General features: G+C 44.5%; 1 protein-coding gene across 5 annotated transcripts in view; it reads right to left on the reverse strand.

Moving 5' to 3' along the window:
• The window catches only part of FGF13 (fibroblast growth factor 13), a 239,730-nt gene that overhangs the window by 110,372 nt on the left and 104,554 nt on the right, over positions 1-24,804 (reverse strand). Inside the window, exon 1 of one of the 5 annotated variants that reach the window (XM_010402768.3) lies at positions 11,381-11,402. The exons of the other annotated variants lie outside the window; for them this stretch is intronic. The gene's annotated coding sequence lies outside the window, so the exon portion shown is untranslated. Of the gene's footprint in view, positions 1-11,380; positions 11,403-24,804 lie in introns of those variants that run through there. 5 annotated transcript variants of the gene reach the window in all.

The following is a 24,804-nucleotide window of genomic DNA, read 5'->3' on the forward strand; positions in this document are numbered from 1 at the left end:
ATATAAAACCATACCCAAAACCAAACTTAGATTCCCCAACCCTGTGTAAAAAAAAAAACCAAAATAAAAAATTTAAAAAAAAATCAAGAATTAAGAAAGTAAAATTTCAGTAATGAGGAAAGTAGCTACTGATAGGCTAGTCTAAAACATGCACTAGCATGCACTAGGTAAGTTTATTTGGTTCTCAAACTGTTGGCCATTAATTCTAACAATTTAACTGCTTCCTAAATATCTGCCAACACATGGACATCTTAAAAACCTGTCAGATTTAAACACAGATCCCCTCAAACAAATATTATCCTATTGCATTCTCATGCACTGGATTTTTTTCTCTAGTAAGCGTCGTATCTGGGTGATAAATTCAACCTGACAGTTTTTCTGTTCACAGTGGGCAGTCACCTTCTTTCAAGACCTCACTAATCCAGCAGAGAAACTTTGCACCTTGGCTTTTGTTGCTTCAATAAACTACACCCAGCACCAGTAATACACACTAATAATCTATATAAAGTGTTATTAAAAGGGATGCATAATCTACTAGGAAAGCACAGGTGGACCCACACCTTCAGTAAGTGAAGAACATCCTGAAGTCAACAAAAGCACAAAAGGACAGCAGGTGAAGATCAGTCTTGGTTCTGAGGGCCACTGTAGTCCTGACACCTGGAGCAAACCCCAAGAACCACAGCACTAAGACAGCCTTTAATGCAAGAATGACGCATGGATAACTTAATTGGTGTCAGTGTTCTGAAGGAACAGCTAAACCTTTTCCTGCCATGATGAATGGCCTCAAGTCAGGCTGAGAATTTGTTACAAAACAAGGAACACCCACTGACCCTACTGCATCCTTTTCCCTGCTACCATGACAGCCAGGCACCACTGGAATCACAGCTGCAGGACCTCCAGCATGGGCCCCAAGAGCCAATCCCCAGGCGAGTTTCAACTACCCGGAATCTAATGTAAAAAGCTTTAAAAACCTGCTGGCAGCCATCTCTGATGACTAAAGATAATCAATGCACCGACCATGAAAGGATCATTATTAAACAACTGTGAAGAAGCACTTTGGAAAAGGGAGAAATATCACCAGGCATCTGCTTTGACTTTGCCAACGGGATAAAACCCACACTTACGAAAGAATCACATGTACAGAAGGAAACCATAAATTTTAGGGAATTAACAGAAATCCAAAGCAGTGTTTACATCCTGTGCTATGTGGAGCAGAGGACATTGTTTGTGCTCAACTGTTTCCTCCATTGCAGGCTCCACCTGCAGTACCTGGGATGTGCTTACACTCCTCTGTGCAATGCACACATCCACGAGCCTGGGATCAGCTCATTTGGGCACTAGTCATGAGCCAGCAAGCAAGCTCAAAATGGGAGCAGAAGACCCATGAGAAGCCTGGCAGAGGCTCAGCTTCACTCCAACACATGGATGTTGTCCTCAAGAGCAGAGAGAAGAAATCTTCACTGGGGCACATCTACATTTCCTTGGCACCTTCCTGAAGGCAGATGTGTAACCATCGTGCCAGCCTCCAATATTCAGCTGTATCTCCGCTGTTGTATTTCAGCAGCAATTTTTTTTTTTCCTTTCATCCCAATGTTCTCCCCATCCTCATGGGTAGAACACTTCAGTGCTCTACATTCCCATCTTTCCATGAAAAAAACAGGGATAAGACTACCTATGTCATGGACACAGATCATTAATACACTGCTAAAGAACTTGTATATTTTCAGATGGAAGTGATAAATAAATACGACAATGTTTTAAAAAAATGAATCCTTTTTTCTTGCCCTCACCATCCCCTCACAATTTGATGGAGACCAAACCCACAGGAACTGTGTATACATGAGAGGACTTTGCTTAGCAGTAAATATAAAATAACTGCAGTAACTATTATGTTTCCTTCATCAAAACATTCAGCTTGCTAAATATCACCCTGTAGCACATTCTTTAGCTCAAATAAAATAATAATAATTACATTAATAAAAACTTGATGTCAACAAGCCAGTAGGAAAAAATTTCCTCTTCCTATAAGCTTTACTGAGAGAAAGTGATCTTTAGGATGGCTGCCGGCACCAGGATGTTTTTCAAGATAAATTCAAACATGTTTACTTTATATAAACACACCAGCTAAACAGTCCGCTGGTTTGTGTCTTTCTTTTATGTCCAACTGCATTTCAGTCCCATCTAGAATTGCCAGAAACCATAACATCAACCCTGTCCATAGGCCTTGGCTCGGGTTCCAACTGAATAATCTTTGATGTAATTCAGAGTTTAATAAAGCTGTAAGGAAATATCTTTCCCCCTGGTTTTACATAGAGAGGCTTCAGCTCTGCTAGCTAAAGGCTGTAGCAACCACAGGGTAAATAAAATCCAGGCAAAACAAATCCTCCTGTTCCTGTTGGACTATTGTTCTTGTATGTATGACACAATTTAACACAAAAAAATTATACTCCCATGGATCCGTTCACTCCTTGAATGAACTTTTCAGGTCATTACCTGAAACACGAATTTTCTTCCGTTCCCCAACTTTTCATAGTCTGCTTAGTTTTACATGCTGTGAGCCCCAGCATGCTTACACTTGCAGTAGATTCGTTTTGCTGGCATTTTGGAAGGACTGAAGTCGTGTCTCTACACACGAGGTCTTCCAGCCACAGAGAGCATTAGAGCCTCTTAAATCCTGCACCCACAATGTGAAGAAAATCCCTTCTCTTTTGCACAGCGGAGGGAGCTGCAAAAAATCTACTCCCCCAAAATGACTTCTTGGAATAATGAGCAGCAGCCGATGCCTCCCCACTGTCACCTCCCCACTGTCACCTCCCTGGCGGTGCCAGGACATGGAACAGCGATGCTCACTGAGCACCTCCTTCATCCTCTGTCTCACCACCCACATAAAGGACATAAAGGTCACAAATGAGGTTACTCAGGCCCTGGGGCTGTTTGGAGTTAGGCAGGAAATTTTTTTTCCCCCCTTTTACGGGAAAACATTAGGCTATCAAGCTCCTTACCGGAACAAGTCTAAAAAAAACCCTCTCTAAAATAACTTGCTTCAAGTGACTGCCTGTAGGACAGGGAAGGGTAGGAAAGTGGGGTATTTTGCTGTAATAACATTTTCCTAGTTGAGACAGCTGATGAAAATCTCTCAGGTACACGTGCAGTAAAAATTCCCTTTGCTTCTTTTCATTGCTGCTTTGTTTTCCCCCTAATTTTTCCCAGCTGAAGGTTTGATTTTTTTGTTAGCCACCTGAACAACATAATACCCAGAGCACAACAGTACTTAAAAGCTAATTGAAAAAAAAAAATCTATTCTGGGGCTGTAAAACACTCAAAACCTCTTAATGACAACACAGTCTATCCAAACCATTTCACTATTAAGCTTTGCCAAAATCTTGATGAAGTATTCTTACCAAACAGCCCTGGCACTTCTACACTACCCAGAAATCTTATTTTCAGCTTGCAGCTGTGTGCTCCCAACTTTGAAGTCTGGTTGACTCTGACTTGCAGTTTTCACAATGAAGACAGATATTACAGGAAGCACAAGCAGCCAATTCTCTAATTTTTATTCACAGCAAGCCATTTCTGGAGTTCCTCATTTTGCATCACTCCTTCCTCCTCAATATGCCACCAAAACCAGGCACCACACAAGCTTATTTCAAACTGGAAGAAACAAAACAGCAAAAATACCTTGTGAAAGACACAACTTTCTTTAGATCATTTTTCAAAATTAAAAGCAGGCTCAAAATGAACTCTCATTACATCCGGAAGCTGCTGCTGGACGGGGTCCGTGACAGATGAGAGGCTGCCAGGGACAGCCCAACTCCTTCACTCTTACAGGGAAGCAGTGCCTGGTCTTTTGTTCTCAAACCAATTCTATAAATTTCCTCTATGGCAACTATCTCCTGCACTTATTTTTCAACTGATATTAAAAGGACAGTTCTACAGCATGCACGAATAGAGCATAATTTTGAGATGGGCAGTAACAGTCTCTAAGAACTCAGAGACTCAGGGAAGCAAACCCCTTGCCCAATAGAGGGCTTTTAGTACTTGAACTAATGAGTTCTCAGACTGCTGATCTAAATTAGATTGCAGTTGGTTATTAGAACTTGAGGCTTTTGGGATTCAACAGTATATGGCCTAAGAAGGCTTTTCTATGTCTGGTGGGAAAGAGAGGGCAACCTCCTATTTATGGCATAAGTATCACAGGAATATTTAAAATTCACCACTGATGTCTAAGGACTACTTCTTGTGGTAAAGCCAAGGTCCCAGCTCCTGCTGTGTAAGGCAGAGAGTCACAAAACTTCTACTGGCAGCTGCAGCCTGAACCTCAACACCCACCCTCCCCTGGGAAGGCTTCCCATCCCACATGGAATACCGTGTGTGTTTGTTACCCCAGCAGCAGCCACGGGAGCCCAAACCTCATCCAAATAGCCCCACACAAATCAAAGCCTGCAGCACAAGCACCCCTAAAGATTCCTGCCAACTCCTGGAAGGAGTTGGGGGGGCCTCATTCCTTGAGCAGTAAAGAGAAATCTCCCCTTCAAAAGTCTGCGTGAGGAGCTGAATGTCACAGTCCTAATCCCAGGGCTTGGTCAAGCCCACGCAAAACAGGAGGTTCAACGTGGCCCACCCAGTGCCACCTTCACCACCAATGAAGCAGAACAAACTCCACTGAGAGCTGCTGCAGCTCATGCACGGGTCCATTTCCCCTCTCCAAGACAGAGCTCCTCCCTGCTTTAGATGGATCGCTCTCAATTGTTGCACAGTCCCTGCTGATACACTCGATGAAATCCTTATTAGAGAACCAGAAATGAACTGAGCCAAAATTACATAGAGTTAATACCTACTTTAGGCAAAACATTTCTTGCTGAATTAATCCTTAAGGTTTGCACAGCTCCACCTTCATTCCCACATCAAAGAATTTCTCTCATGATTTTAGATAGTGATTTATTTTCTGATTTGAAAGTATTGAAACTATTTACATTGTGAAATATTTTTATATTTTAAATAAGTGACTGTCTTGTGATCAAAATTGAAATCTGACAGATCTTTCAACCATGTTTCCTCCAAGATATGGAGAAATTTCTAAACTTTTTGATCTGCTGAAAAATTCTGAAATATGTTCTCTTTGGATCAACCACACAGAATAATTTTTTTCAGATCTTCCAAAAAATATTTGCACAGGACACTCCCCCTTGACCTAAAAGAGTAATTGGATTAACCGCTAGCAGTAATAGGCTGTTATCCTCTGAAAAGACTAGCCCAGATAAGGCTGCTTTTAGATCCTTGTGGATAATAAAGACAAAGACATATGACATCAAAAATGTGTTGATAAATGCTGCTAAGAATGCATCTCCTCTTTCCCCTGTGGAAATGGCACCAACATTTCTGCACAGAGCCTTATCTCCCAGCTATTCCAGGCACCCATCTACCACCAGCCAGCCTTGGATTAACTGATCTGGGCACTACTCAGCGATGCAGCTGTAACCATGACCTTCCTGTGCCCACATGCCATGATGGCAACTGAAGGCCCAAGATGTAAACTGGACCCATTTCTTAGGGACATCTGCTGCCTTGGCTTGAGTTACTGATGTGAAGAGAAAGCTTCCTACACTGGCACAGCCTCAGACTGATGGATATTTACTGAGGATTTACGGATTGTTCACGTAGGCAAAGTTGCAACAAGAAGTCCAAGGGCAAACAAGGGAGACTCGGGTGCCTTGGGAGGGCTGGTTAAAGGATCAGGAGCACAAGGAGTGTTCTGCTCCATCCCTGCAGCTGCAGGGAAGAGTAAGGGAAGAAACAGGAAAAGGCAGCACATCAATTCCTTGTCCCGAGCCTGGTGTCACCAGCAGAATGTTGTTTCAGTGCAGGTTTAGGTTGATATTAGGAAACACTACTTCACCAAAAGGGCTACCAGGCATTGAAATCGGCTGCCCAGTGATGCAGGGGAATCACAACCCCTGGAGGGATTGAAAAGATGTGTAGTTGTGGCACCTGGGGACATGGTCTAGTGGCGAACATGGCAGTGCTGGGGAAATGGTTGGGCTCCATAATCTTTGAGTCTCCTCCTACCTCAACAATTCTGTGATTCTGAGAGAGAATTCTCCTTGGTTTGGGAGAACTGCAGTTTCCAGGTGCTGCCAGGCAGTGCTGTCAGCCTCCTGCATCTGAGCTGTGACAAACAGATCCACACTCCTGCTCATCAGGGGCTAAGGAACAGCCACCATTTACTCTCCATTGGGCAGACCCACCACCTCTCCCTTCCCAGCCATCAGGATCTGTGGTTTTGCTATGCCAGACGTGCCCACTCTTATTTAAACTCTGCAGCTCAGCTCACCGCTTTGCTGTGCTTGCCCCTGAATGAATGAATATTTCTTCTCTGCCTGTTCCGAGTGGTTTCCTGCTTTTCCCATCTGCTAAAATAAATGCAAGCTGGCTGCTTTCCAAACAGGTGGGTTGGTGCATGCAGCACAGCAGACAAGACAATAATTTACAGGGTACTATTCATTTCTCTGGAGTGTGCGTGTGAGAAGCAACACGGAGCAGGGAGCAGCAGAGCTGGGAGCACACCCGTGTGGAACTGGGGATGCTGCATGGCAGCAGGGGCTGACTCAAGGGAGGACACTGAAACAGCAGGACCTGCTTGGCCAGCTTCAGGAGATAAACCATCCAAATTGCACAGCCACCAAGGATTTGGCTCTTAGGATCAAGCTGTGGCTGCCACATCAGCTGCTGGATCATGCATTTCTCTTTCTGCTCCAACAACACAAGACAGAAGCATCATGGAACACAAGAGGAGATGGACAGCAACTCCAGATGAGAATATGAGCTTGCTCAAACCCCTCACTCACCCCTGTCTACCACAAAACCCACTCTGACCAGCTCCTGGGAAATTTAAAAGTTGTTGCGACAATTTGTGTCACAACACTGAACTACGTTCTCCATTGACAAAGTTTGGGAGAAAAAGCAAGGAATGTTGCTGTTTCTAAGAGAATATCCTTAAGTGTGGTGAAAATCAGGCATGCGAAGGAGAAGGTGCCAACAGAACTGCTACAAAGATCCAGGATGAGTGGGAAGCTACCAGTTTTTGAGAGCTTCGGAGAGCTATAGTTTGCTACTTATGAAATATCAGAATACTCTTGTGTATCATAACTTTAATGAGAATTTAATTATTAATGTAGCCCTATTTGGAGCTAGGAGAATAGTTTCAAATGATAAGGGAAGTAGAGAGAAGTGGGAATGCCTGTAGCTTTTTTCTTCCTGTTTATGGAGCATATATTGTCAACAGCTGGGCTACAAAGAGAGACAAGCCTCCCTAGTGTTGGGGGGGAAAAAAAAAAAGCAAAACAACAAACCCACAAAGAACGAGCAAAAAAAATCAGGATCCTCTAGGAAGAGCAAAACAAGGAATAGTAGCTTGAAAACGGCAACAAAATCATCAAATAATAGACTGCATCCCTCCTGAAAATTTGAAAGGATCAGCCATGCCTCTTGGGAGGAGGAGATGAACATCAGGCTGCAAGTCTGTTTCAGAGATTGTCACTGCTACAGCTCTTGGGCATTTCTCTTGGAAGAAGCAGACAAGAACAGAAGCACCATTCATAGAAGGATAGGTGACACCTCCCAATTATTTGCCCCATTTACTGAAGATTAACAAAATGAAGGATGCAAGAAATTAGTGTTTTAAAATTCAAACTCATTACAGAAAGAGCTGATCAGAGAAATGGCCTCAGAGGAAATTTTTCAAAGCAAAGCACAGAAAACTCATCAGCAGAAGCCAGAAGCCTCGGTGTACCATGGAGAGGTGCACAGTGTTCTCACAACCATGGGAAGCAGCAGAACCCTGCACACTGCTCTGCTTCAGCACCCCCACCCAAGGGGGCAAAGAGCTCTGACCAGAGCTATGCACATAGAAGCTGAACAGCAGAAAAGTCCTTTCTGAAAAGAAATATATCATTTAACCTGAAATTAATACTACTCTTCATTTTAAGGTTGGAAATTATTTTTAACAGGTTAAAGATTAGGCTTATGCAGATAGGGTCCCTGTACACAAACACACATGTACACAAAACATTTCAATTTTAAAACAGTCACATGAAAGGCTGTAATATTTTCTCACATTATTTTCTTAGACTAAGCTTTAGTTAAGCTGAATTCCACCCACAGGTGATTTTGTACAAATCACTTGCTGCACACCCCAAAAATTTACCCAGACAGTTACACCACCTTGAAAAATACTACTCAGCTGTAGGCTCAGTGAAGTCATTCACACAACCAAGAGAAACCTCTGCCTACACTGTCACTTCTGTTCACCAGCGTGTTACCTACTGCAGCAGCCACGGCTGGAGCAGCTTTCCCCAGCCCAGTTGCCAACGTTATGACTGAATAATCCACCTCAAACAATCTGACAATCAGCCAGCTCTCTTTTCCCACCATCTGGCCCATGCAGTGTTAAGTGATTACATCCACTTGCACAGCCATCGATTGAGGAACAACACGCACAACACCACATTCCCCCTTTCCTGAAACAAAAAGACTGCGGTTCAGAAGCCTGCAGTTGACAGTTTTAGAAACCGTACTTGAAAATATTTTTCCCCTCTCTACACTTACCTAAAGCCTTTCAGACATCGCAGAAATCCATGTGCAATTATGCCATCACTGTTAATCGGTGTAGCTACATCACACTTGCTGCTTATACAGAGAGGGGTTTCGCTTTTCACTGTTAATCAATTTAATCAGCAACAAGACAAATTAGCAGAAGATTAAACTGTCTGTTTTCCTGTTACTGTCTACCTTAATGAACATGCTTGTAGAGTCCAAGTAGATGTTCTGTGTACTGAGATCTTTCTCAGCTCCCCAACAACTTTCTTTTGTACACTGCTATGGTATTCCCACATATTGCCCAGCATACCTGCTCTGTACTAGCAACCTAAGTGCACCAGAATTACAATCATTTTCACACAGTATGGCCTTAAATGATATTATTATTTTACTTAAAGTGGTAGCTTTCAGTTCCTTGAGACAGCTGCTAGATGATCTGAAAGGCAAGGCGAGAGAGGCAATCAGTACGAGGTCACTGACAGCAGGAAGGGTTCTGCTCCCTTGCTGTGAGCAGCGAATGTGCAGCGACTCGGCTGATGACAAAGCAGGGAGGACGTGCACTGCCCAGGTATCAGCCTGAACAGACAGAACCTTGCAGCAGAAACTGGAGCAAACTTCACCTCAGCAAGCATGGAGCTACCAACTCCTTCCTCTCCAAGGGGACCCTGAGGGGGATGCCTTGGCAGCCGTCCTGCCCCTGCCCTGTGGATGGGCAGAGAGGATGAGCAGGACCTTCTGGGCTCTGCAAAATGAAGCAGCCAATCTCCCCCAGCTGCACAGCCCGATGGTGGCACTGAGCCAGGCTGAACAAAGCCAGCACAGCAGGAGCTCCCTGTGCCTCGCACCGCTCCAGCCACCTCTGCTCACCGGGAGCGGCGATGCCGCACTCAGGGCACTGCCAGGTGAGGGCAGGGAGCGAAGGTGAGCCAGGAGCTGCCCCAGGAGCAGCTCAGAGCACTTCACAGTGATGGCTGTGTGCATGGAGATGTCTGTGCTCATGCCTGGAACATCACAGTGCCAGCACTCTACAGCCCAATCCAAAAGGGATTTCAATGCTATGTGTTTGCACACTGGCAAAAAAGAGTTAAAACCCAAGACTGTGCTAAGGCAAATGATAACTAACTCAGCTGAGTGACTCTGGCCCAGCAGATCACTGGTCTGCTCAAACAGCCTGGCCAATGCCAACGTGTTGGGCAGTTGTTCCTCACTGACTGACAGACGCTTTGTCACCAACGGGAAGAGCACAGGGACAAGGTCGCAATACAGAAACAAAATGTAGATCTTCTACAAAGCAGCACACATTTCCACACAACTTAGCATGAAATTCAGATGTTTCTACAGGTGATCTCCATGCCCAGGTGGCTGCCACACTCTGAGCTTGCACAGCTACCATCCACTGCCAGCCATGGGAAACAGCTGAGCACCAGAACTCCTACTGCTACATAAATATGCACACCAACACTCAAGATGCAATACACTGTTTGGAATTAACTTCTCCAGAAATCAAAAGGCAAAATGGTCAAATAAGGTTGTTCTGTTAAAGCAGAAATAACAGTGGAGTTTATTGCCTTTGTGTATTTTTATACCACATTGCATAATATGCTCGCATTGATGTTCAGCACCGTAAATGACATAAAAAACAACCCAAGGCGGCAAGCACAGCCGAGCTCTAAGAAAAAACATCATCACATTTAACATTCCAGTGCATGAAGCGAATGCTGCAGTCCTCTAGCTTACAACAGTCTATCAAAGTTAGCGAAGACAAATGTCTGTCTTAGAAAAAAGACATTGTTTCAACATTGAGCTATAAATTAGCTTCTGGTTTTTAGGAGGTAGTAAGTGGTCTTTATTTTAGTAAAGAAAAAGCCACTCTTCAAACTAAGGACATTGCACACGGCATACTGTAGCTGCGGAGCTGCCTCGGGATACCACACTCACTTTTGTACTGCTTTGGAATCATCCATCCATATTCGAGACAAGTCACTATTTTGTGTCATTACTGTATTTATGCCTATTGGGCCTTTACATACCTCAAAATAAACTGAAGCATTTATCCTGAAAGTTGATCGAAAAACTTTAAAACATGGGAAGGATGCTGCTGCTGTAAATGTCTGAAACTCATGGCTTCATACCTGCTCCAGTTAAACAAAAAAAATCATCAGGAAAAGCTTCAGAGCAATTTGCAGCAGCTGAGTACTTGGCCTAAACAACTGTCAAAACAAGTGCTGGAGTACAGAGGGCCTGTAAACCCTCATTCCTGAGCACCGCACTGCTCCGGACAGCTCAAGCTGGCAAACCGTGCTCTCAGCAGTACCTGCACAGCTCCTAACCACCCGTGGCCAGAGTCCTTCTATTGTTCCTTGCCCTGTACCCCACATAAGCATTTATAGTAATTTTAATATTAGCCCCCACAACTCCACGTGCAGCTTAAGTGCCTGAGGGAAAACGCAAAATGAATTTTTAACAGCTTCTCAAAGACTTCATTTAAGGAACGAGGTCTTTGCAGTTTGCAAACAAACCCACCTTTCCTCTTACCTTTAAATTTACTGATCTGTAACTTCCATTCTACCCCTGTACTCTGCTCCTGAACTGAAATTCTAAAGAGCACTTAGCAAAATTTTATTTATGTTTTAGTCTGCCTTTATCTATTAATTTCACAACAGATACACAACTGACAAAGATTTCTGTGCTTGCTATGGCATGCACTGCTTACTTCCACACTACAGAGAAGGGGATAAAAGCTGCAGATCCCAGATGTGCTATCCCACCCCCAGAATGGTCCTACCTGTCTCAGGCTTCTGCGCTCAACCCGTGTGAAACCCTCTCTGGAAGGAAGCAAGCAGTGACTTTGAGCTGCTTCTCCTTGTCCTGAGCTGTCATGCAGATGTGGGATTGAGGCTGTCCTGACTGCCTGTGGATCTCCAGGCTGCTAAACACAATGATCAGAGATGACTCACTGTCACTCTCACACACATTAAATGGTTCTGTCGATTTTCTGACTTGAGTTATTGCTGTAATTGTTGTGTCTCACAGCTGAGGGGCTGACACCAGGGTTGACTCAAGCTCCTGCAGCCGTGCTGGGTCAGGCTGCTCGTGTCGCTGGGGCTCAGACCTTGCCCTCACCCAGCAGAAGTTTTTCTCTCCCATCAGGTAAGACAACAAAAGGGAGCTTCCCTTGGCCACATCTGACATTTCAGCACTGAAGTTTCTCTCCAGGAATGCTTTGCATATCATATATTAATAGATTCTGACTAAAAGCTTTAGTTTCACATCATGTCTAGACAAAGTGTCCCGCTGTGGGCAGTAGCCTGGAAGGGCACTTGAAACAGCTGTGGGTGAACAAAACATAAACTGTGTTGCTGACAGGTTGTATGCGTACTGTATCTCATTTATTTATTGTCCAAAAAGTGAAAATAATGGGAATTTCACAGAAGTTTTAGACAGAAAGAGGCCAAAATTCAGGTTGGCCAGAGAACCAGGAACAACCCATGTTGTCCCCAGGCTGGACATAAGGAAGCATTTCTTCATTGGAAGGGGGGTAAGGAATTGGAAGGGGCTGCCCGCGTTGGTGGTGGAGTCACCATCATTGGAGGTGTTCAAGAAGCAACTGGGCATGACACTCAGTGATCTGCTCTACTCAACAAGATGGTGATGGGTCAAAGCCGATGGGACTCCATGATCTTGGAGGTTTTTCCAACTTTAATGATTCTATCACTGTATGAGAAGCTGTGGCTGCCCCAACCCTGGCAGTGCCCAAGGCCAGGCTGAACAGGGCATTGAGCAACCTGGGACAGTGGAAGGTGTCCCTGCCCGTGGCAGGGGGTGGGGCGAGGTGACCTTTAAGGTTTCTTTCAACCCAAACCACTCTGATCCTATGTGCATCACTCAACACCTAGAACAAATGAAACAGTCAGAAGGCAAGGGGGGAAGTAGATAAAAGTTCCACAGATGATTTTGATGGCAAAAATGTAAACATGCTCTCTACAGAGTCCAGGTGCACTCAGCAGTGTCCATCTACACCCTGGCTGCACTCTGACAGTACAACTGTACCCAAGCATTGACCAAGACTCCTTCACACCACAGAATCCATGCAGAAAAGTGACACCACAAAAGCACCACAGCTGCAAAGCCACGGTAAACTGATGCTGGAAGCAAAGAATAGGTGGTAAAGTATTTATAGCCCACCAGAGAGTCTCTACCACTTCTCAGCAACCACCAGAGTTTGTCTGCCCTTGCCGTGTCACTTGTTAGGTGAACACTGAATCTTGATGTAAAACTGCATCACTGCTTCCCTTCATTTAAATGAGCTGCCTGAATTGAAAGCATTTAACTCCCTTTCAGTGCCTTCCATTATGCTCTAACACGCTGTGGTGTGATTACAGCTTTAAATATTTACTTGACATTATCTTGCATCTGGCAAATGTGTTCTGATACTCCCAAGCAAGTCCCATGCAGGATTAAGTTCTCCACTGGTCTTTGCACAGTGGTAATGGATCCCATTTATTTTACCACTGCAATTCTCTCCGAATTAGGTCTGCAGAGTCTAAGAAGTTTTCCAACAATTCTGTTAAGACAGATGAGATTTGCGGGCACCAGACTGATTTCTAAGTTTCTATAGCAGTTAAGACTTTTTCTGCCTCCATTAGGCTTTTTCATCTTCTGTGCCACTCAGACCCATACAAAGACTGACTCTTACTCTGTTAGTGCTATCAATTTGTATGCACCTTCTCAGTTTATTTTCTTATTGTTAATTAACTATTTCATATTGCAAATTCCCATTTTTCAGATAAGGTGCTGTTGTCACAATAGTCCTGTAAGTGAATTATTATAACTATAATGCATTCATAAATAACACATTACAAGGCTTAAAATACATATTTTTTTACAGCTGCTGCAATCCAGTTTGCCTACATGTAATAGAAATTGTGCACCCATGAAATTAAACTGAGTAAAAAATTAATTTTCAAAGGCTTAGTTCTCTGAAAAAGTTATTGCCTCTAATTCTTTTTGGTCAAATGTTATTTTCTTTCCGATGCTAAATTAGAATACTAAAATAAATAAAAATGACAGCCCCTGGGTAGGGAACTGAAGTAATGAACAGCAACCGAATTCCACTGAAGGCCAGGCAATCATGGGGGTGGGAAGGAGAGAGGAGAAAAACAAACACAGGAATATTTTCTGATGAACCTGTGGCAGGATAACAGCATTCTCAGACAATTCTTCAGTAAAACATTCCAGAGTCAACTTCTCCATGAATACCTTCACAGGCATTCACAGGCTGTTTTCCATGGACCTGGTTATTGTTTCAGAGAGCCAAGAAGAGCCCAAGAGCCTGCCCAGGAGCTCCAGGAGACTGGAGGCACCTGCACACCTGACAGCTCCTCCTGCCCCAGAGTCCAGTCCAGCCCTGCATCCTCTGCCGCGGCCCCACAAACCCAGTGCCCAGGGAGGAGCCCTTGACCAGACATGCAACCCAAAGGCCAGGTCTGCTGAGAGGAAAGAGACCACGGGAGAGGTTTTCTTCCTCTTCTGCCCAGGTCAAGGGCAAAAAAGGACTGCGTGGTCTGTGGTCATAACCCCATGAGCTGGGAGAGGGGGTGAGCAGTGGGCAGGGTGCACAGTTTATCCTCACTGCTGGCAGCAACACACCCACACTGGAAACTGGAGACCTAAAGAGACTCAAGCAATGGGACACAACTTCAGGATAAGAATTAAAGAGCAGGGTCCTGACCTTCAGTGATTTCTATAGTTTTAGAACTGGGAGGGCAAAATACGAAGTGTGGTTCACCACTAACTGCATCTCCACATTCCTCCCTCCTGGCAGAGACACCAAATAAAATGTGCTTCGATTCGATGTCACCAAGCCTTCTGCAATCAATTCACCTGTGCTCCCAAAGAACGCCCTGATGACAGAGGTCTGGGCAGACCCGAGTGCACCTGAACCTTGGCAAAGGCCACAGCAAGTGCCCCCTGCTCTGCTCTGCCTTTGCACTTTGTCCCCTGTGCTGCCCACAGGACACCCCCCCGCCATGGCTCATCTCCTCCTGCAGATCACCCCATCCCACCCAGGGCACGCACCCGGTGAGCAACGGTGACAAACAAAATCCTGCTTCATTCTAAGCTTTGGCTGGGTTTTCACAGCCCCAGGAGAGCCAGCAGGGTTTCATCTGATCTCAGAGCCCGCGTGCAAGGAGATCTCTGACAAAAAGACCAGCTGACCAGCACAAAAGGCCTGCACAACCTCCCCCCTTCCAGGGATTCAACACAGAAGCTCCAGCACAAAGTCAAGGGAACATTTTAAATATTTCTGTCACCTTGCTGTGCCCCTGATGGCTCAGGCTGCAGGCAGGCTGCTGTGCCCGCATTCCTACAGCACTGCACAGATACAATTTTTCCCATTTATTTGCCAGGAAGATACTCAGCCAACAACAAAATGGGGAGTGGGAGTTGCCCAAGAACAGTTTTGTTAGTTTCTAGAGAAGTAAAATCTCAAAAGAACACTTTGTCTCTCAAGTTGCTGTAATTAGGTAAGTCCACGTTTTTTGGCCAGCCCAAGGTTGCATTCAGTGGAACACCCTGTAAAATGTCTCCCCAGTTTCTCCTGAACAGCCTCAAGAACACAGGCAGTGGAGCCTGCCTAGTCAGCACACACAGAAAGCCATTAAACCCTGAGCCACAAGAACTAATCTCTGCGAGCCACTCACGCCCATCCCACAGGGCAGGAACACGACACACCGGAGTTGTTCCCAGCACTGACTGCAGCATGGACACTTACATTTCCTTCATACCTAAACCAGCTAGATTTTCATTTTATTTTTGGCTCACTCTTCATCCCAGGGCTATTAAGACCTGGTCAGAGAAGGCTTTTGCAGGCTATCCAAGGCTAAATCACCTAAATGCACACCTCCAGCTCACAGCATTTTATTGTTGCTGCTTCTGGCACATGGAGAGTTTAGATGAAAACAAGCAAATATTGGGTAAAAACGATTCCAGAAAAAGCTGAATATTTATGGCTTGTACACAGAAACCTGACTGGCAAGTGAATGCTTCAGGTAGAGATAAAAGGAGTGACAGAAGAGTAACTTTTATCTATGCAGTCTACATTTAATGACTGCATCAACATTTGCAGATGATTAGGGCCGACCTAAGTGCTTTGTTGTTTCTTTGTTCCGTTTCTCAAGGGTTCGGACTTTATTTATTCTTTTTCTTCTTTTTTTTTTCTTCCTCCCCCCATAGTTGCAACTAAATATAATTTTTGGCTTTTAAAGGCCTATTTCCATTTATAGAATCCAGATGACAGGCTGGGGATGATATCTCCTAGCCGAGGCATCTGCCTCCTTGACAGAGGGAGAGATAATCACGTCGGGTGAAACAGGCTCGGCATCTATGACAAGCTTAAGATGTCAGAACCGGGAGCGTTGTGTCTCGTCCCTCTGGATATTTTTTCTTGAGGAATTCAGCCACATCTCGTGTGAAAGGCAGCTCGCAGTGAAAGGAGCTCGCAGTGCTGCTGCGCCGCCAGCGACAGCCAGGAGCGAGGCAGGGGACGCTTCGCTTCTGAGGCTGCCACAGTTTCTGTTTAATTGCCTGCTTATTTAATTACGGCAGCGACAAGAACTTCTGGCCGAGCTGCCAGCCTGCTTTCCCTGGAACAATTTGCTGCGCTGGAATTGCTTGTGCTGGACAATCCTCCTTCCCCCCTGGATCTTCACCACGAGCAGCCCCACCTTCTGCAGGATGTCGCAGCTGGCTGAAGCACCTTGCACCCAGGCAGCGGAGGCAAAAGGCCCGGGACACAAAGGGTTTGCAAGGGGACTGAGTCCAGAGAGGCATTTCCATGGATTGAATCCTCAGATCCGAAGAAATGCCTCCAGGACACATGTCCCTGCCTCCCGGATCAGAACAAACCTACAGCACTTGCCCCCTCCACACTGATTTAAGTTCTGTTTTTAATTTGTAGATCAAATGTTCTGAAGTCACCAATCAAATTATGCTGATAAAATTAGTTAGATCAAGGTGCTACTTTTCTTTTGAGATGGGCCATTTGATGCTGCAAAATACCACCAAATGAATCTTTCTGAAAGTAGATTCCTCCTCACAAATAAATTTTTCTTGCCAGATGCTGATGTAAATGCTCACAAATCATGGAAGATTTCCAACAGATGTGCCACCTTCAGTGAGACAAAAACAAGGAAGTTTTTTGAATTAGAGGATAACATTAAGCTGTGATTACTTGATGCAGATGACTGTTAGTACAAATATTTTAACTAATGTTCACCAGGGGATTTTTTTCCAAGGAAGGATGTTTTCCTTGAATTGATGTTTTAAGTTACTGGTTTGTAATGACTTGCACTATATATATTATATATATATATACACATCATTAAGCTCCCTTAGCCTGTTCTAGCAGGAATGAAGGAGAACTCTTCACCAGATTAGGAGCTAATGGCACAAAGAAAACACACACTTTTTTCCTCCAATAGTATTTGTTATAGAACTCAGAAATGGGCATAAACTTTGAACAAATGAAAAAGGGTCACAGAAAATAATCCTGCTGAAGCTGTAAGATGTTCCTTGAATCCAATTCCATTCCCTTCAGAACAAAAACTGAAGACTAACATGCAACTAAACTAGCAAAGACTAAAGACAGTTTTGATGGTGTTACCTACACTATTTTCCTTTCAAGTCCTTTGACCACAACAGGGCACCTAATTTACACAAAGTGCCATTTTCAAACAGCCTCCCACCTCCAGACAGTCACGTTCACAGCTCACACCTGTGGTGGTGTGATTGTTAGGAAATTTTCTTGGCGTGATTCTCAGCTGTTTCCAGGTTACCTGGGGAGCATCTCCTCAGGGAATTGCTTTCACCTGGTTATCAGGGGAGGGCCACATCCCCTCCCCCTGCCGGGATGCACAAACCAGGAGCACCAGGTGGTGAGGGAAGGGTGGGACAAGAGCAGGTGAGGTTTGCCTACACTTCATCTCTCCCTCTTTCCTCCCCAAAGTGCTCTTCTTCCCCATCAATAAACACTCCTGACGCTGCTCCAAGCTGAAGGGAATGGAAGAAAATCACCTTTCCAAGTCACGGTGGATTTTAGGGTGCAAGGACTCTTTCTGTGAGGGAGGCAGGCAGCAGTCCAGGGTGCACAGTGAAGTGCAAGGGCTGGCTGCAGGCAGAGAGCAGGATGCGTGTGGATGCACCCGTGGGCGGGCTCGGGAGAGGTGACAGAACTCAGAGGGAGTGGCAGAGCTGAGCTGAAATGTGTGAGGGGTGTACTCTTACAGGTGCTTAGAAAGTTCTGCGTGCACCTACTGGGCAGAAACAGTCCTAGAAGATGATCCACCATCCACTCTGCTCTTCAAACAAGCCACAGGCAGTCCCTCCTCCCGTCCCACCACGTTCCCTTGTCTAGTGCTGTGGGAAGGGTCTGGATGGCAATGCCAGAACCTTGGGAATTCTTGATGGTTCCCAAGGCTCCCGAGATTGAGCAGGTACCATTCACTCTCCTCACTGCCAGAAATGAAACCAACACACACAGTCTGGAAGGGGAGCTGTGAGCAGCTCTAAACCCCCAGAGGACTGTGGCTCTGGTATGAACCACGGTACGGAGTTTAAATGCAGATGCTTTTGATCCAATTACTTGAGGCTTAACCAAAAAATTACAGAGGATGTTTCCTACTCACTGTGCTCAGATCTACTCCTTGTCACTTGCCAACAATTTCATTATTAAAACAGAGATCAGGAAAATAATTAATAAGACACAACCAGTTTGCCCATTGCACAGCCAGGAACAGAGGGGCAATCTGTTTCCCAAATACGTTTGCATACTGGTTTTTGCACAGTCTGACCACCCAGGTGAATGGCAGATACTGAGACCTCTCAGTGTGTTTCAGCATGCCACACAACCCACGGTACCACTCAGGTGTACGGTGTGGGCTGAAGATGCACTCCCTGGATGCCATGAAAACTCTGCAAAGCAATTACAGAGGCAAATAAATTATTAAGAAAGAAGTGACAGCTCTGGGAATTGATGCAGATCCTGGTGAGAATCTAGGCTCTAATTAACAGGGAGTTACTGTTCAGCAGGTGATTGGCAATGCATAAGAGATGAGAGTTTGGTCTTGCTTTGAATACCCCCCTCAGCAGCCACGGGAGGAGCAAAGAACAATACAAGTTACCATCAGGGGGTTGGTGACTGTTCATTCCTTCAGACTGCCAAGCCCAGCTACATCTGCCTCACCCTGGCTCAGGAGCTGACCTGTCAGACCCATCCCCTCCTCCTGCTGCTTCCTGCCCTGCCCCGAGGAGCACTGCCAGCATCCTCTCCCCCTCTGCAGGGCCACATCCCTGGACACGCAGCCTGGCAGCAGCAGAGGCACAACGAGCCTCACACCCACACGCCCCCTCCTTAAAGCTTTCAGTTCTCTCACATCCGACTGAAATCAAAACCTGCAAACTTTGACTTCCATCCTTGGCACTCTTGACATCTATTAATAATTTTGTTTGTTTTTCCTCCTTTCATTCTGGTTCTCTGCATCTGACACAGGAGTTGTCAGAAAGGACATAAATGGGAGAAAGCACTTGACAAAAGAATGAAAACTTTCAAAGTAAGGTTTTTCTACAGAAAAGCAAAGTCTCCAGCCAAGATTCTGCCTCTTTCTGGTTTTGTTTTTTAAGTCTTTCCAAGAAAGTAGACTCGAGTCACAAAGCATTTGCTTAGTTGCAAACCTGGGGTGTCCTGGAGCAGAGTAAGAGACAGAGGATGTGAGAACCACAGGGGAAATGTTTTTTTAACAGCTGTGCATCTACATCAGCTCCCTGCAAAGCCATCAGAAATCCTCCCATCTACTGTAACAGGCCTGGCCTGTGCTCCCGGAGTTCAAACCACCTCGTGTCCTTTGGCTCTGTGGGAGTATCTGTTTGTCTCACCCGGGCAGTTTGCTGCCACTCCAGGACTGCTGCTTCTCCCCCCTCTCCTACCTGTTCTCAAACAGGACAGCTCATGTACGGGCAGATGTGAGAGTCTGTCAAGACATGAAGAGGCTGTTGTTAAAACTTATGTCACAGTGAACAACTGTTCTCGCTGACCCTACAAGAGACTCCTTCATAGGCAGCCACAATATCACATGGTGTCCTGGGGGAAAACATCTGCTAAAACTTGAACCCTCTCAAGATGCCACACTCATCCCCACATTTATACCCAAACAGACAAGTACACTTCCAATTAAAACCCTGTGTGTGGATGGGTCTGGATATATCCACACATACCTCAGTCTCTGCATCAGCCTTGTCCATCTCTCTGGTGCCTTGCTCTTGGTGCTGTGTCATCTGCTCTGTCACCTTTACATGCACTGTTTTAAAACCTGTCTAATTTCTCACATTTCCTCTCTGCCAGGAGAAGTGGAAGAGATCACTCAGATATAATTTCAGCAAACAATAAAACCCTGCATCAATGTGCTGCCCTGAAAGCCAGTACATGGAAATCTGAATCTGATTCTCCAGCTTCTACAGCATTTCTTTCCGTAAGATCATTAAACTGCAGGCTCAAAGTTACAGTTAAAATTATGTCTTTTTGCAGAAAAGTCTGAGTTCCAGACAATCAAATTGTGATTCATAATCTGTCATTTTCAGTCAATATATCATGTCTAGCAAACATCGATTTACATGTAAGATTACAGGCTTTGTGGTTGTATTTTCCAAAGCTATTCAATAATTGCAATCATAAGCAACAACTGACAGGTAATTTTTCTAGTACACACAAATTAATCTTTGCTAATTTGACCCTAAATTACAGAAGTTTCATGATTCAGTTTCACATATAAAACTGCAGGTTGGTTTGGTCTCTTGGTCACATTATTCTTCTTCCCCTGCATCTTGTCCTTTCACTATGACACTCTTTGATCGTATCTCATTCTTTCAAAGTTTACTTCCTTTGTGTATTTGGTAGAAATGCAGACTTGCTTTCTCCATTTTTACCTGTATCTTTTAGCTTTGATTCTCTTGAAAAGTATCTTCTCATCTGTTAAATCCTTTCAATGCATCCCTCTGTGTGGCGTTTGCAAATCCAAACCTGACATCCTACTTCACGAAACATCGTCACAATGATTTCCCAGCGCAGACAGGCAGCACCTCTCCTGCCCTCCCTGAAGGAGCAATCCTCCCACCAGCTGCTTCTCCTGTGCCTTGCCCTGGAGGTTTCTCTTCACAGCTACACCATAACCTCAGCTCTCTCAGACTGTGGTACCAGTGACCCAGCCACCACCAGGTAAAAGTGCATCTTTACTCCTCTGCGTCCTAAAGGCTTGGTGTAAGTGAATTTGTGGCTCAGCATGAAGTGTCCCTGCTTGTACTCTGCTGCTGGAGATTGGATTTCTGCTTTCCTTGGATCTGGGTACTGCAAGGTCTTCTGCTGTAGCACTGCCCTGCTTTTCCCACCAAAGCTTATTTGAGGAGCCTTTTCTTTTTTTTTTTAACATTAAGTGATGATTTTCTCCTAGCCCTCTCAGTTTTTAGCCACTGATTTTCATTATCATCTCACTTCAAATTAGGAGCTCAACATGCCCTCCAAAATCACATGTGATTCAGGAGCATCAAAGCTTTTCTTAAGGGCTGAAAAGTCCCTTAATTTTTTTTTTTTATTGATGCTTTCTTTTAAAAACTCCAAGCGCATCAGCCTTGCTTCTGCTCGTTCCATCTCACTGTACACTCAGACAATGGCTCGGCTTTCCCAGTAACCAAAGGCTGTTAAACAATCCTAGTGCCCCGGGGTGAGCGTTATTAACAAAAATGCCCTTTGCTGTCATCCTCAGGACCTCCATTCAGCTGCCCAAAGGGGGTTATCAGGCCCCCTCCAGTCAACCCCCACAATTCATTCAGCCTGTGCTGCATTCTCAGAACTACCACTGCATTTTGTCATTTTTCATCATTTCTCGCATTTCCCTGCTGCATTTTGTAATTTTCCACCTTTTCTGATTTCCCCACTGCAAGTATAATATTCTGTTTCTAGTGTCACACAGTATCTTTAATAGCAACCAGTGAACACCTCTGCCATTACACATCATCAAGAGGAAACTACCCTACATAAGCCAGAAATGAAACAATTGAGAAAGGACAGTTCACAACTAAGCAAAACACAAAAAAGCACACTATACTAAACTTAAAAAACAAACAAACAAACAAATATATATATAATTAAAAGCTTCCAAAGCTGAATGGTCACAGGTTTTGCCTTGACTGGGCAGAAGATGAGCCTTGTGCCAGCCAACACTTAATCAACTAAAATAAGGCTGCTGTGATGGAAGGCAACTACCCCAACCTTGCACCACGCCAAGATAAAGAGTGACTGCACTAGAGCTTCTGCTTTGGTGATTTGCCACGTGTGCAGTACAAACCACGGCTTTTTTCCTTGAGGACAGGCTGGTTCCAGCCTGGCAGGTACCGTGAGCACGGCTCCTGACACACAGTGGAGGGACAGGATGCCTGACATGACCAGGGGCAGGGCTGGGTTCATCCAGGAGCTCAGCTCACTGCCATTACAATTAAATCTGTCAATGTGGAAGGGCCACTCGTGGCTGCATGTGCAGAGCCAGCACCCTCAGCAGGGGGATTGTTATTTTAACACCTGCCTGTTAGTACCTGTGTGTGGTTGTTTTATTAATAGAAAGCATCACACACAGTCTGAGGTAAATTAAAATCCCAATTCTGCTATTCTGTGTCATTGCAGAATATGCCAGGCTGTTGTTTGATCTGGTTTCTAGTGAAGCAGGCTGACAAACTTCCTTTCAAGCCATTAATTCAGATATGCAATAAGCCTAACACAACTGCACTGTCTCATTAAAGCAATTTGATGTAACCTGCACTCATTAGAGCAGCCACCATCTATATCCCTGTGACTGCAGCCTTGTTTTCAGACATCATCAGAGATGACCTGCTGTGCCAAATGCCTTTTCTGTCTCAGGAAACTTCAGGGAAACAGCAAAATGAAAAACCTTGATTTGCTCAGGATTTAAAGTCCATTCAAATGCAAGAATATTATAACATTTTGAGTCTCCTTTTTCATCCAGAAAACAATTATTTAACTACACAAAGGGAAATTCTTCAATAAAGACAGTACTATGATGATAGTCACACAGGACGTAAGTTTACAGGTAACACTGATAAACTCCCTCCTCTCTTTGTCGGAAAGGATGGTTCAGCCATCCAGGAAAGGAAATACAGGAAGGACAAATTATGAGTGTGCCATAGCTGAAATAATAAGAACCAGCCTGTGACCTTGGTATGCAGCCCAGGCTGCCATCAATGTACAAACCAGCTGCAGAGAGCTGCTGCCCATTGTTGGGGAAAAAAACCATAAAAATCTTTCTGTGCTTAATAAAGGAAGGACACTAAAAAGAAGGTACAAAGACAATTGAGGCAGCATTTAGCCTTTAAGCAGGGACATTTACAGGTATAGCAGTCATCATGCTTAGGATAATTAAGCCTGGCCCTTGAACTACATAAACCCATTTCAGCAGCTGGAGGTGAAGCACAAAATCCTTCAGTGAGTCTAATTCTGAGTCCTCCATGGGAGAAATCAAGTAGCCTAACACGAAGCACCTTCCATGCACTTAGCACACTTATAGACTGTTATTCACCTAATAAAAGGGAGACAGACGTGCAGCAGACTTTTGACCCTGTGCTACACAGTAAAATCAACTGCTGAAGAACAACAGCAACAAAATATTCTATGTGCATGTTTGCTGTTTCCTAAACAAAAACCTGTTTCTTGAAAGTCAGGTCCACACTCAGCATTTAATAACGTGGTAACTGCACTGACAGCATTGCAGGCTCACAGCAGGCTGCTGCCCTCGTTACACACCTGCCCCTAAATTATCTCTGAGCTCACATTAGATGGAAAAGTTTGTTAAACTGAGTATATTTAATTATTTATTTTCATTTCAAGCCACTATGTCTCATATACCTGAGCCAATGCTGGGAGAAGCACCTGGCATGTGCATGGAGGATTCTGGGACTAGAACCAGAGCTCTCCTACCCTCAGTGTCTCTCATTTGAACTATAACAATTCACTTCAGCTGGAAGTGACAACACATCCTCCATCCTCCCTGTGGGCTGGCCCAGCTCTTCTGTGGCTCAGGCTCATCTCGGCTTTCCTGCACTACCCCAGATAGATCCTTACATGTATTCAGGGAACGTAACTGAGTTTCAAAGGGACTGCTCAGAGAGAAGTAAGGAGAATTTCATCCAGTCACTTTCTTTCTGAAAACACTTCTAAAGTTCTTCCTCAATTCTTTTTTAGGAGGCCTCCTGAGAAACCTGCTAAATAATTAATATCTCTTTCTTTTTTTGCTACCGTAATGTGAATACTTAATCTATTCCTTAGTAACTACTATATTACAAGTGAATAAAGTGATGCAGTGGGGTTCCAGAGAGAATTTACACACTTCCACCGAGTCACCTGCACAGGGGTCCTGGGTGGCTCACATCCCGTTTACCATCATCACACTCCAAACAAGTTTATCTAAAGCTCTGCAGTCTCTGGGTGAACATCAGAAGGAACCAAGGTGGTGGAGAGGCAGGAAATTCTCAGCCAGAAAAATCCTCAGCCCCTTTTGAGAGCTTTCTGCCCTTGAGCTCAGCAGACAGATCAGAAGGAGCAAAGGCCCCAAAGCTTCACAAGCATAATACCCTCAAAATTACTCCTCACAATTAAGCTGTGTTGTCTGGGAGACTATCAAGTGTTTGTTGTAGAACTGCACCAGACACAGGCTCTGAAACAATGCTGCCCATGTTCTTTTCAAAATCCACCTTCCATTCAATAAATGTTCTGTTATCAAAGTGATTCGATTTTATTTTGATTTTTTTAAAAAACCAATTTGCTCCAATTTGCTGCCAAATTTCAGTTTTAGTTTTTAAAGATAATCCCATCTGTGTCAATTAGAATTGTGACCATATCTCGGTTTCATTTTCCTTCCACTTTCTCTCTGGCCAAGAAAATCCATGTAATTTAAGTTAGTTAACATTTCCTGTTTTCCTTCTGTATACAGAGAGATTTTAGGCATTAAAACATGGAAATGAATAAATCAAGAGATGGACAGTGAAGACACACTATTACACAGTATTTTAGTAAACCTTCAGCTTTATTTCAGTGAAACAAATGAAGAAACTCCTCCAGTCTCTGCAGAAATTTGGAAATGAGCAAGCAGAGTA

Source organism: Corvus cornix, chromosome 4A (assembly GCF_000738735.6).
Source record: "Corvus cornix cornix isolate S_Up_H32 chromosome 4A, ASM73873v5, whole genome shotgun sequence".
NCBI lineage: Eukaryota > Metazoa > Chordata > Aves > Passeriformes > Corvidae > Corvus > Corvus cornix.